Raw genomic sequence first — 17,384 nt, 5'->3', positions numbered from 1 at the left:
CCAGGTGTCTCCATCCCAGACTCCACAACTCTCCCTGGAGACAGGGGCTCCCCACACCCCGGGATTCGGTCCAGTTCCTCACAGTATGCACAGTGCTGTGGTGCTTCCCCAGAGCGGGACCTGCCCTCACGGGCCCTCACATACCCCTCCCGCAATTCGTTGACCTTGGCTCTGACTTGGTCTAGGATGCAGGAGGGGGGAGGTGGCCTTTCTCTGCAAGGCCATCAGCCATTGGACCATATGTTAGATAATTTCATGGAGGTTAGGACCATAAAAGGCTAGTAGCCAGGGGATAAAATGGTGTCCCTGGCCTCTGTTTGTCAGAGGCTGGAGACGGATGGCAGGAGACAAATCGCTTGATCATTGTCTTCGGTCCACCCCCTCCGGGGCACCTGGTGCTGGCCACTGTCGGCAGACAGGACACTGGGCTAGACGGACCTTCGGTCTGACCCAGTACGGCCGTTCTTATGTTTTTATGTTCATAGATGTCTGCATTCCTCCACCTGGACTGCCGGGCCTGCAGAGACTCCCCCTCGGATCACAGCTCCAAGAGGGTCTTTATCTCTGGCCCAGACACTGACAGTGCCCAGAGTTTCTGCCCCTTGCTTGGTCCTGTGATGTGTCCCTGAAGGGGTCTCTGGGGGCTTGTGCCTGTGACATGGCTCTCCGGAAGGCAGAAGTGCTCGATCTTAGGCAAAGGACCCAGAAACAACACTTTACAGCAACAAACACAAGGACGGCTCTTGATCCGCATCCCCAGGCCACACAGAGTATCCAGAAGCCACTTCCCCACCTCTCCCTTGTCTGCTCTAGAGCTTAGCCCAAAGTCTGATAAACTCTACTCTCCCACCCAACAACCTCTGGGACGCCTCTCCCGCCCGGCTCCTCACACCACGGAGAGTGCAGGGCAGCCACTGCCCCAGCGTCACCACTTCTGGTCTTTGCCTAATAGCCAAGAAGTTCTGCTTTACCCAAACCACACAGGCACCCTCTGGCCTCTGGCTAACCTCATGGCAGATGTAGGATTTCCTAACTAATTTTCCCAACATCTTTGCAGGCAGGCATTGGTGGTATAGTGGTGAGTATAGCTGCCTTCCACACAGTTGACCTGGGTTCGATTCCCAGCCAATGCAATGTAAAGAGGGAGCATCAAAGCTCCTTGCTGAGCTTTTATTTGAACCCTGAAAAAACAGGCACAAATGGGTCCTGCAGCTGCGGGCTGCCTCTCACCGCTCTTCATCCTCTCCGAGAGCATGCACAGTAATGCGGTTCCTCCCTCACATACCCCTGCCGCAATTCCTTGACCTTGGCTCTGACTTGGTAGGATGCGGGGGTAGGAGGGAGGTGACCTTTCTTTGCTAGACCATTGGCCATTTGGCCAAAAACGTCGGCATTCCTCCGCATGGACTGCAGGGCCTGCAGAGACTCCTCCTGGGATAGCTCCAAGACGGTCCGTATCTGTGTCCCAGACTATGATGGTGCCTGGCGTTTGCTGCCCCTTGCTTGATTTGATCCCCAGCCAATGCAAGGTGGGAAGGGAACAGGCAGCCTCCTGGGGAAGAACTTATTTAACCCTGAACAACAGGCACAAGTGGGTCCCATAGCCAAGGGCTCCCTCTCACTGCAACAGACACACAAAAGGGGATGTGGGACAGTTTGAGACAGTTTGAGTCGCACACAAGGCTGGTGGCGCAGCTCAGCCAGGGACCTTAGCCACTCACAGAGCTTCACAGCTTCTCCACGCCCCGAACCCCACCAGGCAAACTGCCCCATGGGCTTCGCCCGCACCATGCTCAGGGCCTGGGGTTTTTCTGTCCTTTTGCCAGACCAAATAACTAACCACCCCACTGCTCTGGAGTCTCTGTCTCTCATGGGCCTTCTCATCCTCAGGTCCACTTTGTCTCCAGACAGACCCTGCTCTGCCACAGGCTGTCACTCCTGGGCCTTCTAGAGCAAAATGTGCCTCGTTATTCTGACTTTGAATACCTGGGCTTTTAGCAATAAGATCTGTGTCTTACACCAGCATTTGCTAGTGCAGGGTCTGAACAACTTCTCCAGAGAGGGAGAGAGCAACTGTGGAGCATCCATGCTAATTGTTTCAGAGAGCAGAGGAATGTAAACTCTTTGCCAGTGAGAGAAACTGTCACCCCAGGTGGGACTTCAACCAACAATCCCTGGCTTAGGAGGCTAGTGTCTTGTCCATTAGGCCACAGGGGCACACAGAGAAGACTGCCAGGGAAAGAAATTCACCCTTCTAAATGTCCCTTCTTCAACTTTTAGCTCCTAATGAAGCCCCTTTGAAGAAGCCAGACACACAGGAAGGGCTGATCACACCCCTCTGAAAATCAGCTTTCCATGGGTATCGGTAGCTGGCTCCGAGTCATGGGCCTTGACGTCTCGTCTCCCTCCCGAAACCAGGGAAGTGTCTCCCACCGCTGCAGCCTCCTGAGGCTCTATGGCCCTGTCTGTACAGCAGGGACAGCAACACTCACAGCCCCACAGGAGGGCCCCTGGCCTAGCAATGTGGCCCCCTGAGCAGCCTCTGATGTTCCCTGCTTGAGCCCCAGAACCAGCCCTGAGTGACGGGGGCAGAGGGGGAGCAGCTCACACATGCCAAGGGGCTGGCCAGGGGCAGGACATGAGCCTGCCAGGCAGCAGTGACATCACAAGAAACTTTTACATGACCTCAGCTCATTGGCTGGGAGGCAGTGACCTCACAGAGCAACCTTGGCAACAGCCAGGCAGGGCTGGGGCAATTTCAGAGACCCCCATGGCCTGGCTGCCTGGAATCTCCTTTGTGAGGTTTTCCCTTGAACTCTATGATTATTCTCTTCACTTTCCTGTTGTTTGTCTGTGTGATCGCTGTCTGGATTGTAACTGTTTCTGTCGGCTGTATAATTAATTTTGCTGGGGGAAAATCAAAGGTGGTGGAGTATGATTGGTTAGGTAAATCATAATAGTATGTTAGCTTTGGTTAGTAAAATCATATTAAAATAATTGGTTAACATAAGAACATAAGAACGGCCGTACTGGGTCAGATCAACGGTCCTTCTAGCCCAGTATCCTGTCTGCCGACAGTGGCCAGCACCAGGTGCCCCAGAGGGGGTGGACCGAAGACAATGATCAAGCGATTTGTCTCCTGCCATCCCTCTCCAGCCTCTGACAAACAGAGGCCAAGGACACCATTTCTATCCCCTGGCCTTTTATGGACCTAACCTCCATGAATTTATCCAGCTTCTCTTTAAACTCTATTATAGTCCTAGCCTTCACAGCCTCCTCTGGCAAGGAGTTCCACAGGTTGACAACACGCTGTGTGAAGAAGAACTTTCTTTTATTAGTTTTAAACCTGCTACCCATTAATTTCATTTGGTGTACTCTAGTTCTTCTATTATGGGAACTAATAAATAATTTTTCTTTATCAGCCCTCTCCACACCATTCATGATTTTATAGACCTCTATCATATCCCCCCTCAGTCTCCTCTTTTCTAAACTGAAAAGTCCCAGTCTCTTTAGCCTCTCCTCATATGGGACCCGTTCCAAACCCCTAATCATTTTAGTTGCCCTTTTCTGAACCCTTTCCAAGGCCAAAATATCTTTTTTGAGGTGAGGAGACCACAACTGTACACAGTATTCAAGATATGGGTGTACCATAGTTTTATACAGGGTCAGGAAGATATTCTGGGTCTTATTTTCTATCCCTTTCCTAATAATTCCTAGCATCCTATTTGCCTTTTTGACCGCCGCTGCACACTGTGTGGAAGTTTTCAGAGAACTGTCCACGATAACTCCAAGATCTCTTTCCTGATTTGTTGTAGCCAAATTAGCCCCCATCATACTGTACGTATAGTTGGGGTTATTTTTCCCGATGTGCATTACTTTACACTTATCCACATTAAATTTCATTTGCCATTTTGTTGCCCAATCACTCAGTTTGGTGAGATCTTCTTGGAGTCCCTCACAGTCTGCTTCTGTCTTGACTATCCTAAACAGTTTGGTATCATCTGCAAACTTTACTACCTCACTGCTTACCCCTTTCTCCAGATCATTTATGAATAAGTTGAAAAGGATTGGTTAAGTAGGACTCAATTTTCACTATATAAACTGGGGTCCAAGGAGACCAAGGAGAAGAAGGAAAAGGGGAAACGAGAAGAGGAAGAAGGAGGGAAAGGGAAAGGAAGAAGACCAAGAAGGAGGAGGGAGACCTGGAAGCAGAACTCCCCTCTAAGGCAGCCTCAGACCAGAACAGCCAGGAGTCCTCTGCATGACCATTGAAATGGTTTGCTGTGTGAATTCTGTGGGTCAGGTGATGTCAGGCCTGGGCACTGAGATTATTTATGAGTTTCCCTGGCTTGGTGTTACTTAGAGCTGTGCTGGCCGAGTGGTTGAGGCGTTGGCCTTAAAATCCAATAGTGTTTTCCTGTGCAGGTTCAAATCCTGGTCACAGCAAAGCCTGTATTTTGGTTACACCCCTTCCTAGGGCAACATGGAACCCAGACCCTGAGAAGAACATGCCTGTCCCATCAGAAGGGACACCTGCAGAAGGCAACAGAGGCTACAAAAGCAGGAGAGAACATGGGTTGCAGGGTCTTGCCTAACAATAGGAAAACCAGTCTGGCTTTCAGCAGAGCCACCTCCCCATGGACACAGCCAGGGGACCAAGTGCCTCCAGTGGCCCCTCCCTCTCCCCAAAAGCCAGCCCTGGTTGGGTAGAAAGATGCTGGGCCCAGCGGCCTCCCTTCACCTGGCAGAGGCAGAAGTGATGGAGACAGGCCCAGGGGTGTGTGGGCTACAAAAGCCTCTTGTCCCCTTCTCAACTCCTAACAGTGCAAACATCAGGGAGAGTAGCTCAGTGATAGACTACAAATTATATGAGCATTACTTCAAATCCAACTGACCATTCAATGGAAAAATTTATCTCTCCAATTCCCTTACATTCTAGGTTTCTATTTTTTGGATTCTATAAATGAATACGAACCCTTACTGCTGTCCTGTGCCAATGCCCATTGTGACGTAGTGGGGGTACTTGCTGGGCTGTGGTGACCCCTGCTGTCTGGAGCAAGACCCAGCAGGGAAAACCTCACTAGGCCAAGGTAGTGCCAAACTTGTTGAACCAGTGGCCAGACACCCCCCATGGAGAGGAACAAAGGAAGGTGGAATACTGCCCTGGCTGGGGGGCAGGGCTGGAAGTTAGTTAGGGAGTTGCTGGCTGGAAGGCAGAGAAGAAGGAGCTGGGGAGGGGGCTGGGGCTCCCCTATTTCAAGGGGGGCATTGAGACCTCTTAGCCCCCAGTTCCTGTAACCAGATTACATCTGTGCTGTGCTGTGCTGTGCTGGAGGAGCAATAAACCACCCTCAATTCCATTGGCTGGTGCAGTCTGTTTGTGCCATTTCGGGGTGCAGGAGACGGGGAACCCCCAATGCGCCGTCACACTGGTGTCAGAAGTGGGATGCACTGCACCCCGTGGATGGAGCTTCCAGCGGTGAGCGACAAGGCGCTGTAGAAGCAAGAGCCCTGGAGCCAGGCGTGCTGGAGACAGAGCGAAGCGGTTCCTGGGAATCGTGGGGCGCTGCAGCACTAGACTGGTGAGTCTGCACCGAGGGGCCCAGCGGGCAGATGGCCTACGCCCAACTCTTGAAGGCAGAGCTGGTGGGGCTGTGCAGAGAGAGGGGCTTGCCTGTGCAGAAAGCAACCAAGGCCCAGCTGATTGCCCAGCTGGAAGAGAATGACCAGCCACAGGGCCAGGATCTTGTCCCCAGGGGAAGCAGCCAGACCCCCCCTGAGAGTGTGTCAGGCTCAGAGAGGGGGAGGAGCGCTGGAACCCACCGGAGAGATGAGACAGCGTCTCCTGGGAGGCCTGCAAGTCATAGCCCATCTAGGGCAGGGGCCAGCCCAGCGGAGCTACGGCGGCTGGAGATCCAGCTGCGGATCAAGGAATTGGAAGTAGAGGACCGAGAGAGGGAGCGCCAAGATCGAGAGAAGGAACGCCAAGATCGAGAGAGGCAGCGGCAGCATGAGCTGGCCATGGCAGAGCGGAGAACCGGCGGGGCACCGGCTGCGCCAAGTGCGGATGGGCCCCAAGGTCCCAGGACTGCCAGACGCTTGGAGAGGCTCATGGTGGCCCAATTGAAGGACATGGGCGACATAGACAGGTTCCTCAGCTCCTTTGAGAGGGCCTGTGGACTGCAACGGGTCCCCCCAGCTGACTGGCTGCAGGAGCTCATCCCCGCACTGAACCAGGAGGCGGCCGGAGTGCTCAGTCAGCTGGAGGACCTACAGCCAGGGGATTACAACCGAGTCAAGGAGGCCCCGCTGCACAAGTTCGGGCTGACCCCCGAGATGTACAGGAAGAAGTTCCGGGGGGTACAGAAAGGGCCACGGGAGACCTATGTGGATCTGGCCTCCCGCCTGGCGCAATACTGCCGCAAGTGGGTCTCGGGAGTCAGAGCCCAGACCGCAGAGGAGCTGCTCAAGCTGGTCATGATGGAGCAGTTCTATGAAGCGTGCCCACCCAAACTGAGGCTGTGGCTCAAGGACCGGAGACCAGAGAACCCCCAGGAGGCCGGGAGACTGGCGGATGAGTTCACGGAGAGCCGGTCCGGGTGTGAACGGGAGTCCCGGAGAGAAAGGGAACTGCGCAGAGACCGGATCTTGGCTGAGCGACGGAGGGAGTCAACTACGGGGCGAGACCAAGGAACAGATCGTCTGCGCCCCAGAAAACCAGCCAGGGCCTGGACAGAGACAGCCCAAAGCCTAACTTGCCATCGCTGTGGGCAAAAAGGCCACAAGAGGGCTCAGTGCACCAGGTCCCAGGACCGGGGACTTTCCAGGGTTAACTGGCTGGGGCGGGAGGAAGGGCAGGCTGGCCCAGAGGCAAGGGCTAGCCGGCAAACCTCAGCTCAGAGTGGAGGGAAGGATGCTCAGTGCACCTCCCCTGGGAGGTCTGACCCTCGGGAGGCGGATTTCTCCGTGTACCGGGTGGGGGCAGGACGGCCCCTGCGGAGCGAGTGTCTCATACCCCTGGAGGTGGATGGTAGGAAGGTGACGGGCTTCTGGGACACGGGGGCAGAGGTGACTCTGGCCCGATCCGACATAGTGGCCCCAGAGCGGATACTACCCCACACCCAGCCGACCCTGAAGGGCATAGACGGGTCCCCGTTTAAGGTGCCTGTAGCCAGGATGCATCTGAAATGGGGGGCGAAGGAAGGCCTCAAGGAAGTGGGGGTGCACCCGCACTTGCCCACCGAGGTGCTGATGGGGAATGACCTAGAGGAGTGGCCCCATGAATCCCAGCGGGCTCTAGTCACCACCCAGAGCCAGCGGGGGGCTGACAACGTGGGTCCAGGGAAAGACTCCTGGCAGCAGCCTCATGGTCCCATCCCAGTGGACACGGGGTCCAGCCAGGCTGGGACTCCGGACCTAGGCAAAGGTGGGGACAGGTCCCGATCCCTGCCTCAGCAGCTGAATTCCAGGCTGAGGTGCAGGCAGACCCCTCCTTGCAGAGGCTGCGGGACCAGGCTGGCCTCCGTGCAGCTCAGCCCTGGGGGAGAGGTGGCCAGGAGAGATTCCTGCGGGAGCGTGGACTCCTGTTCCGTGAATGGCTTCCCCCCAGGAAGGTGAGGGCATGGAGGGTCCAGCGGCAGCTGGTCGTCCCCCGAAAGTATCGCCTCAAGCTGCTGTATTTGGCCCATGATGTCCCCCTTGGGGGCCACCGGGGGATCCGGAGCACCCGGCGGAGGCTGCTCCAGCACTTCTATTGGCCGGGAATCTTTACAGCCGTGCAGCGGTACTGCCGGTCCTGTGACTCCTGCCAGAGGGGCGGGAAGGCCCAAGACAGTAGGAAAGCAGCTTGGGGGTCTCTACCCCAGATAGAGGACCCTCTGGGTTTGCTGAGAGAGTTATGGGAGGGGAAGACCTCCCTGGATGGAGCATCAGGGGTGGAAGCCGCCCTGGCTGTCCAGAGAAGGCTCACTGGGCTCATGGCCCCGGCCCGAGAGACCCTAGCCAGGGATCAAGGCCAGTGGAAGGGTGGGAGTGACCCCCGAGGACAGGCCTGTGCCAGTCGCCCTGGAGCGGTGCGGCGAGTGGACAGAGGGAAGCCAACTCATGTGGGTCCTCGCCACGGCCGGCCTGAGTCAAGGGGAGCACCCATGTCCCCAGGGCGGGTTCCCGCGGAGAGGACCCGAACTTCCCTAGGTCACGAGCGGAGTGACCCTGCTCAGTTCGCTCTCGGAGGGGGGAGAACTGTGACGTAGTGGGGGTACTTGCTGGGCTGTGGTGACCCCTGCTGTCTGGAGCAAGACCCAGCAGGGAAAACCTCACTAGGCCAAGGTAGTGCCAAACTTGTTGAACCAGTGGCCAGACACCCCCCATGGAGAGGAACAAAGGAAGGTGGAATGCGGCCCTGGCTGGGGGGCAGGGCTGGAAGTTAGTTAGGGAGTTGCTGGCTGGAAGGCAGAGAAGAAGGAGCTGGGGAGGGGGCTGGGGCTCCCCTATCTCAAGGGGGGCATTGAGACCTCTTAGCCCCCAGTTCCTGTAACCAGATTACATCTGTGCTGTGCTGTGCTGTGCTGTGCTGGAGGAGCAATAAACCACCCTCAATTCCACTGGCTGGTGCAGTCTGTTTGTGCCATTTCGGGGTGCAGGAGACGGGGAACCCCCAACGCGCCATCACAACCATAAACCAGGCAAACCCGTCCCTCGGCTGGAGCCAGCTCAAACCCGCTGTGTGTCTGGTTTCTGTTTCCATCCGTTCAACAAGGGTGTGATTTGGAAGCCCAATGGCAGGTCCTTGGTCACCATGGGCTGTGCTGTGCAGAAGAACAAGAACCACACCCAGCTGGGGAGGAACGGCCTAGTGTGTATTGCAATTGGTGGAGGAGTTGCCCAAATCTACCGGAGATGGGCAGGAGCCTGTTACAAACACACAGTAAACACCATTATCAGACTGCCCGGTGCACATTCCTACCTTCCCTTGTGCACACAACATACCTGGGGCTCTAATTACTGGCCACCTGCCTTTCACACAGAGCATTGATCCTTGTGACTTTCAGGTACATTCATACGGCAGCTGTTTAAACATACTGTGCTTCTATTGCATGATCAGCACCAGAATCTCCGGCTATGGCTACACTACGAATTTTCTCAGCAAAAAAGGTGCTAATGAGGGTCTCATTTGCATGAATCATGATCTTATTTGCATATTTTCTGACAAACTGATTTCGCGCTGGGGTTATTGTGCAAAAACAAGCAGTGTGGAAGTTTTCCTTTTGTGCAAAACCCCCTTTTTCTGCAAGATCAGGATACCTCTTTTGGGGGGCATAAGAATCTTGTGAAAAAAGGTGGTTTTGTGCAAAAAAAATGTTCACACTGCTTGTTTTTGCACAGCAATCCCATTGGCTGAAAAACTACAAATGAGATCGTGACTCATGCAATTGAGTCCGTCGTTAACATATTTTTTAAGGAGAAAATTTCTAGTGTCGATGTAGCCTCTGTGAGTTACCCGCAGTGAGGCTGTTAGTTTCGGCATCTAACTAATTGCACCATTAGGCCATGTCTTCACTCTGGTGGAGATTTCTGCTGCAATCCATCTCCCAGAGTTTGATTTAGCCAGTCTAGCTAAGCCTCACTAAATCAAACCCCTAGGGCACCTCCTGCTCTTTGCTACTATCCCACTCCCACTGTGAGGGCACCACTAAGTTCAACTGAAGGTAAAACCAACTCCAGATACATGTTGAAGAAAAGACCCATTGACCTGGCAACAAGGCACCACTGGGAGTTGAACCCAGGATCTCCTGCTTACTAGGAAGGCACTTTAGCCAACTAAGCCATGGTGCCCTCCTTAAAAGCAGCCCTAAAACTGTTCTACTTTATGGTGCCAGACCCCCCCTTCCCATTCCAAAGTGCAGCCGTTCCCCATTCCCCTCCAGCTCTTGCCATGACTCAAGGCCTGCGCAGCCCAAGACATTTGATTGGCAGCTGGTACCCAAAACCTTTCTGTCGATTGTAGCCCCAGGCCCCAAAGGGACAGACCCAAGGCAGCCGCCTGGTCCTAAGGCCGGGCCTGCAGCCAGGGGAGGGAGAAGAATCTCTCCTTTCAGCAGGAGTTGAATCAGCCACCTAAGGACACTTGCCGAGCACCCGCTACAGGCCTCTGCTCTGCCAGCTGAGCTACATAATGGTACCTGCAGCAGGCTGCTTTGCCCAGGTGGGCTTTTTGACGAGTGTCAGGGCAAGAGCCCCCGAAGGGGACGGCCTCCCAGGGGAGGGGCAGAGGAACCCAGCAGCACAGGGGTGTCACAGGCGCTTCACCCGCAGAAGGACCCTTGAGTGATCCAGGCAGAAATGCCGCGTCTCGCTCCCTGCAGCTCCCCTTGCTGCCCTGGCAGGCGCTGCCCCTTCTCCCACTGGCCTGGGCCTGGCCTCCCTCCCCCGCCCGGCACCACAGAAAGCCCCTTGGCGTGAGCCTGGGCAAGCCAGAGGCCTCAGGCCTGTCCCCTCTGAGGGGCTTGTGCCTCCGCCTCCTCAGGCGACGGAGCCTGCTGGGAGGGGAGCAGGAGCATCCAGCACCATTCAGGCCAGCGGCAGCCGACACTGGGGGAGCTCTGAGGCTCCAGGGCAAAGGCCTCCAGCCCCCCAGTCCCTGGGATTAGGAGGCCCTGGAACCAGGCCCCCTGGAGTAGCACTGTGGCCGGGGGGCTCTGACACACAACGGGGCTGGCCCCAGAGCCCAGGGCCTAAGCTTGCCCAGGCTCAAGCCAAGGGGCTCTCTGTGGTGCCGGGCGGGGGAGGGAGGCCAGGCCCAGGCCAGTGGGAGAAGGGGCAGCGCCTGCCAGGGCAGCAAGGGGAGCTGCAGGGAGCGAGACGCGGCGTTTCTGCCTGGATCACTCAAGGGTCCTTCTGTGGGTGAAGCGCCTGTGACACCCCTGTGCTGCTGGGTTCTCCTGCCCCTCCTCTGGGAAGCCGGCCCCTTCAGGGGCTCTTGCCCTGGCACTCGTGGAAGGGCCACCTGGGCAAAGCAGCCTGCTCCAGGCACCTTCCATAGCTCAGCTGGCAGAGCAGAGGCCTGTAGTGGGTGCTTGGCAAGTGCCCTTAGGTTGCTGGTTCAACTCCAGCTGAAAGGAGAGATTCTTCTTCCTCCCCCTGGCTGCAGGCCCGGCCTTAGGACCAGGTGGCTGCCTTGGGTCTGTCCCTTTGGGGCCTGCTGCTACAATTGACAGAAAGGTTTTGGGTACCAGCTGCCAATCAAATGTCTTGGGCTGCACAGGCCATGAGTCATGGCAAGAGCCGGAGGGGAATGGGGAATGGCTGCATGTTGGAATGGGAAGGGGGTGTCTGGCACCATAAAGTAAAACAGTTTTAAGGTTGCTTTCAAGGAGGGCACCGTGGCTTAGTTGGCTAAAGCACCTGCCTAGTAAGCAGGGGATCCTGGTTTCAACTCCCAGTGGTGCCTTGTTGCTAGCCCAATGTGTCTTTTCTTCCCATAGTTCTTCGACATGTATCTGCAGTTGGTTTTACCTTCAGCTGAGCTTGGTGGTGCTCTCACAGTAGGATAGTAGCAAAGAGCAGGAGTTTCCCTAGGGGTTTGATTTAGTGAGGCTTAGCTAGACTGGCTAAATCAAGCTCTGGAAGATGGATTGCAGCAGCCATCTCCACCTGAGTGAAGACATGGCCTAATGGTGCAATTAGTTAGATGCCGACACTAACAGCCCCACTGCTGGTAACTCACAGAGGCTATATCTACACTACAAGTTTTCTCCTTAAAAATATGTTAATGAAGAACTCAATTGCACGAGTCACGATCTCATTTGTAGATTTTCTTCCAATGGGGATTGTTGTGCAAAAACAAGCAGTGTGAACATTTTTTTTGCACAAAGCCCCCATTTTTCACAAGATTCTTATGCCCCCCCAAAAGAGGTATCCTGATCTTGCAGAAGAAGGGGGTTTTGCACAAAAAGAAAACTTCCATACAGCTTGTTTTTGCACAACAACCCCAGTGCAAAATCAGTTTGCCAGAAAATATGCAAATAAGATCATGACTCATGCAAATGAGACCCTCATTAGCATATTTTTTGCTGAGAAAATTTATAGTGTAGACATAGCCGGAGATTCTGGTGCTGATCATGCAATAGAAGCACATTATGTTTAAACAGCTGCCATATGAATGTACCTGAAAGTCACAAGGATCAATGATCTGTGTGAAAGGCAGGTGGCCAGTAATTAGAGCCCCAGGTATGTTGTGTGCACAAGGGAAGGTAGGAATGTGCACCAGGCAGTGTGATAACGGTGTTTAGTGTGTGTTTGTAACAGGCTCCTGCAATAAACACTAGGCCGTTCCTCCCCAGCTGGGTATGGTTCTTGTTCTTCTGCACAGCACAGCCCATGGAGACCAGGGACCTGCCATTGGGCTTCCAAATCTCACCCTTGTTGAATGGATGGAAACAGAAACCAGACACACAGCGGGTTTGAGCTGGCTCCAGCCGAGGGACGGGTTTGCCTGGTTTATGTGCATTGGCACAGGACAGCAGTAAGGGGTAGTATTCATTCATTTAAAGAATCCAAAAAATAGAAACCTAGAATGTAATGGAATTGGAGAAATAAATGTTTCCATTGAATGGTCAGTTGGATTTGAAGTAACGCTCATATAATTTGTAGTCAAACACTCTACCACTGAGCTACACTCCCTGATGTTTGCACTGTTAGGAGCTGAGAAGGGAACAAGAGGCTTTTGTAGCCCACACACCTCAGGTAGGACAGATCCTCACTGTTCGCCAGATTGTGACTGGTCCTAACAAGGGATTTGCCCTGAAAGCAGCAGAGCTGGGGCAGGACAGAGAGTCCTGAGATGAAGCTGATGGAGGGACGGCAGGGGAGCAAGACACCAGCTGTAGGTCTCTTATGGTGAAATATGCTGCTGCCACTTTGCCACCTCTGCCTCTCACTGACATTCACGGGTGTTCTTTTGTGCTGCCCAGTCTCTGTTCCCCACATGAACTCCACGGCCCCCTGGGCCTGTCTCCATCACTTCTGCCAGGTGAAGGGAGGCCGCTGGGCCCAGCATCTTTCTACCCAACCAGGGCTGGCTTTTGGGGAGGGCAAGTGGCCACTGGAGCTGCTTGGCCCCCTGGCAGTGTCCATGGGGAGGTGGCTCTGCTGAAAGCCAGACTGGTTTTCCTGTTGTTAGGCAGGACCCTGCAATCCATGTTCTCTCCTGCTTTTGTAGCCTCTGTTGCCTTCTGCAGGTGTCCCTTCTGATGGGACAGGCATGTTCTTCTCAGGGTCTGGGTTCCATGTTGCCCTAGGAAGGGGTGTGGCTAAAACTCAGGCCTCGCTGTGAGCAGGATTTGAACCTGCGCAGGGAAACCCTATTGGATTTCTAGTCCAACGCCTTAACCACTCGGCCACCACAGCTGTGAGAAAAAATGAGCCCGGGAAACTGGTAAATAATCTCAGTGCCCAGGCCTGACGTCACCTGACCCACAGAATTCACACAGCAAACCATTTCACCGGTCATGCAGAGGGTCCTGGAAACTCTGGTCTGAGGCTGGCTTGGAGGTGAGTTCTGCTTCCAGGTCTTCTTCCTTCCTTTTCCTTCTTCCTCTTCTCTTTTCCTCTTTTCCTTCTTCGCCCTGGTATCCTTCTTGGACCCCAGTTTATAGAGTGAAAATTGAGTCCTGCTTAACCAATTCTTTTAATATGATTTTACTAACCAAAGCTAACATACTATTATGATTTACCTAACCAATCATACTCCACCACCTTTGATTTTTCCCGAGCAAAATTAATTATATAGCAGACAGAAACAGTTACAATCCAGACAGCGATCATACAGACAAACAATAGGAAAGTGAGGACAATAATCATAGAATGCCGATTGCACAAACACAACTATTGATAAGCAGTTTTTTGCCAGACAAAATGCTGTTAACTAAGTTTTCTCCACCCACCTTGAGATCTGTTTCTTCCTTGGTGACAGTGGGTGTGATTAGGTCTAGTGTGACGCTATTTAAATATCATTTAGATTGAATGTGACTCTATGTTTTACAGCTCATTGCTGCCGCTCTTCAGTCTGGCTACAGAAGAAGGCTTTAGTTTAGGCTCACCAAATAGTTACAAGCCTTACAAGAGGACTATAGAAAAACCATATTGTTACAGGTACAAGGTAGCAGGACCCCAAGCACACAAAACACAACTGCAAAGGGGCACAAACCCTCAATCTTCTGATTCAAAGTCAGCTGCCTTATCCATTAGGCCACACAGTATTAGCAACAGACAGCTTGACATGTGTAAGTAGGGAGTAGTCTAGAGAGTCCATCCGGTTTTATTATTTTCCTTGTGTGGGGGCTTAGAAATCATGTCTGAACTGGTGAATTATTTTTAATTGGTGTAACTAAGGATTGCAGCCCAGGGATTTTTCCTGAGTCTATGTCTCTTCATGGCTATCTACCACCTAGGCTATCTCTATACTGCACCTCTCTTCCACAAAAGCATATGGAAATGAAGCGCTGATTAGCATATTGCCATGCTTTAGTTGCATAATTAATTAGGGTCCATTTTTGCACAAAAAGTAGCTGTGTAGACTTGGGCTCTTCCTGCTGCCTGCTTCCCCTGACTCCAGTTTGCCCCGGGCCTCTTCACTTTACGGGCTTGCTGTTGGTCCCATGGTGTATGGGCAGCATTCAGGACTCCGAATTCTACAATCTGAGTTCAAATTTAATTGGGACTTTCATTGTCTGGTTGCTCCCATTCCATGTGCTTTAGCTTCCTTGCCCTCAGGCTGGTGAGAAGAGAATTTTGTGCCTCCTGCTGGGTGTCTAATGCCCAGTGGCACTTGGAGTCTTGTCTGGCTGGCTCAGCAGGAGGCTGGGATGTGCTGGGGCCATGGAACCTACCAGTCTGGCTAGAGATGCAGGGGGCTGAGTTTGTGTTTCTCGCTGATGTTCTCATGTCTGTTCCCAGCAGCTGCCAGACTCTGCCCAGTGCTCCCTGGCACTAAAGGGAGGGAGTCTCAGGACTGGGCCTCAGAGAATGTGGGTTCCCTGCTTCTGAGAGAGGAAAAGAAACCTGTTCTACTCCCTGCGCTGGCTCTAGGCTGAGGGAAATCGACTCAACACACCTTGGTTGTGGAGCTATTGCCGTGGGCGTAGGAATTGTCTGGGAGAGCGAGCAGCACAAGTGAGAGGCTAAACCAAGGTTCACTCAAGTGGTTTGTTTTTTGTGGCTCTGCTCCATCTGCTCCCCTAGAGACTTTGGAACAAAAAAGACACATGAGAAGAACCCAACTTTCTTTCCTTGTGCTCTAGCTCAGTTTTCACTCCGGGTTCTTTCTGCATGAGAAGTACCTGTGACAACCTCTGTACTGCTGGGTTCTTCTGACCCTCATCTACGATGCTGTCCACTTGGGGTAGCACATGCCCTGACACTTGTAGAAGGACTGGTCTGAACAAACCAACGTTTCTCAGACCCCTTTCGATAGCTCAGCTGGTAGTGTGGAAAGCTGTAGTGTGTGCTTGGTAAGTCACCCTTAGGTTGCTGCTTTGACTCTGGCTTGAAGAAGAGAGCCTTTTCCCTAGAGCCCACCCTTAGCACAAGCTGGTTCTCTTGAGTCCATGTTTTCAGAGCCCTGAACTCAATTGACAATAAGATTCTGAGTACCAGTTGCCAATCACGTTTCTTGGGCTGCACAGGCCTTGAGACCCTGGAAGGCTCGCGGGAAATGGGGAATGGCTGCACTTTGGAATTTAAAGATGTTATCTGCAACCATAAATTCGAACAGTTTTAGAGACACTTTTCTTTTTTCAGAAGAGGCTTTTCCGACAATTGGCCCATCTACACGGGCCCAAAGGTGGGGAAAACCTCCTCTTTCGGAAGAGCCCTTATTCCTAATAAAATGAGGAATACAGGCCTTCTGAAAAAACACGCCCATTTTTTTGGAAAGTGATCCGAAAAAGGGGACTGATTCCCTGGATGTGGCAGAGTTTTTCCAGGACACGAGAGGTATCCTGGAAAAACCCAATAATATAAACCCAGCTAAGTAGGGCACCATGGCTCATCTGGCTAAAACACCTTCTTCATATATGGGAAATCCTGGATTCAACTCCCATTGATGCCTTGTTGTAGTCTTTGCTCACATTTTCCTAGGTCCTTCTGGGACACAGAAGAGGCCTCCCCTGGCCACCCATGGAACTGCTGGTTCAGGAAAAGGCTGATTAGAGAGGAACATTGGGAAGAAGGAAACTACAAGGCTTGAACTGGTGCAGAGGTTGCTGTGACTGGCACGAGCAAGGCAGGGCTCTGACTCCCACTCTGAACCACAAACTGGCCACTGAGTCCTGCTCCATGGTCGTCCCAGTGCTCTGGGAGCAAGCGATATGCCTGTAACTCCCTGCCTCCCCCCGCCCAAGGGGTGGTGCCCAATAGAACAGTCCCTGTAAGAAATGCGTCACTTTCACCCCTGGGAGCAGCTCAGCCAGGCAAAGGGGCTGCCTGGGGCAGGACATTAGCCCTGGAGGGCAGGGATGGGTGTGGCAGTGACATCACAAGGGGCTTTTGCAGCCCCTCAGCTTATTGGCTAAAGGAGGCTGGGAGGTGATGACCTCACAGAGAGTCCATGACAATGGCCAGGTGGGACAACACTTGCTGCCTGTCTACACTGGTGGGGAGTTCTTGCGCAAGAACACTGACGTTCTAATGTGTGAAATCAGTGCTTCTTGCACAAGAACTATGATGCTCCCACTCAGAAATAAGCCCTCTTGTGCAACTGTTCTTGCGCAAGAGGCCAGTATAGACAAGGACCATTAATTTCTTGCACAAGAAAGCCCTATGATTAAAATGGCCATCAGAGCTTTCTTGCACAAGAGAGTGTCTACACTGGCATGGATGCTCTTGTGCAAAAACACATCTCTTGCGCAAAGGTACATGCCAGTGTAGATGCTCTTGTCTGGAAGAGTTTTTGCAGAAGAACTCTTCCGCAAAAGAGTTCTTGCGGAAAATCATGCCAGTGTAGACGTAGCCACAGGGGAGAGAACGCTCATGCAGTGTAGATGCTCTGCAAGTTTGGGGGCAAGAACAGGTGTTCTTGTTCAAAAAGCCTGCAGTGTAGACATGGCCTTGGAGCATCTGCACTATGGCTGTGTCTAGACTGGCCACTTATTCCGGAAATCAGCCGCTTTTCCGGAAAAACTTGCCAGCTGTCTACACTGGCCGCTTGAATTTCCACAAAAGCACTGACTTCCTACTGTAAGAAATCAGTGCTTTTTGCGGAAATACTATGATGCTCCCGTTCAGGCAAAAGTCCCTTTTCCGCAAAACTTTTGTGCAAAAGAGCCAGTGTAGACAGATGAGATTTATTTTCTGCAAAAAAGCCCCGATCGCGAAAATGGCGATCG

General features: G+C 53.1%; 1 protein-coding gene and 4 non-coding genes across 5 annotated transcripts in view; 2 read left to right on the top strand and 3 right to left on the bottom strand.

The window, feature by feature from the left end:
* The window catches only part of LOC142826104 (uncharacterized), a 284,204-nt gene that overhangs the window by 165,829 nt on the left and 100,991 nt on the right, over window positions 1-17,384 (bottom strand).
* On the top strand, window positions 1,062-1,133 carry TRNAG-UCC (transfer RNA glycine (anticodon UCC)). The gene has a single exon. It is a non-coding gene; the product is annotated as a tRNA-Gly (tRNA).
* TRNAT-AGU (transfer RNA threonine (anticodon AGU)) lies at window positions 9,761-9,834 on the bottom strand. The gene has a single exon. It is a non-coding gene; the product is annotated as a tRNA-Thr (tRNA).
* On the top strand, window positions 11,376-11,449 carry TRNAT-AGU (transfer RNA threonine (anticodon AGU)). Its single transcript has one exon. It is a non-coding gene; the product is annotated as a tRNA-Thr (tRNA).
* TRNAS-AGA (transfer RNA serine (anticodon AGA)) lies at window positions 13,326-13,407 on the bottom strand. Its single transcript has one exon. It is a non-coding gene; the product is annotated as a tRNA-Ser (tRNA).

This window comes from Pelodiscus sinensis, chromosome 25 (assembly GCF_052426305.1).
Source record: "Pelodiscus sinensis isolate ZL-2025 chromosome 25, ASM5242630v1, whole genome shotgun sequence".
NCBI lineage: Eukaryota > Metazoa > Chordata > Testudines > Trionychidae > Pelodiscus > Pelodiscus sinensis.
This window is presented reverse-complemented; position numbering and strand designations above follow the sequence as displayed.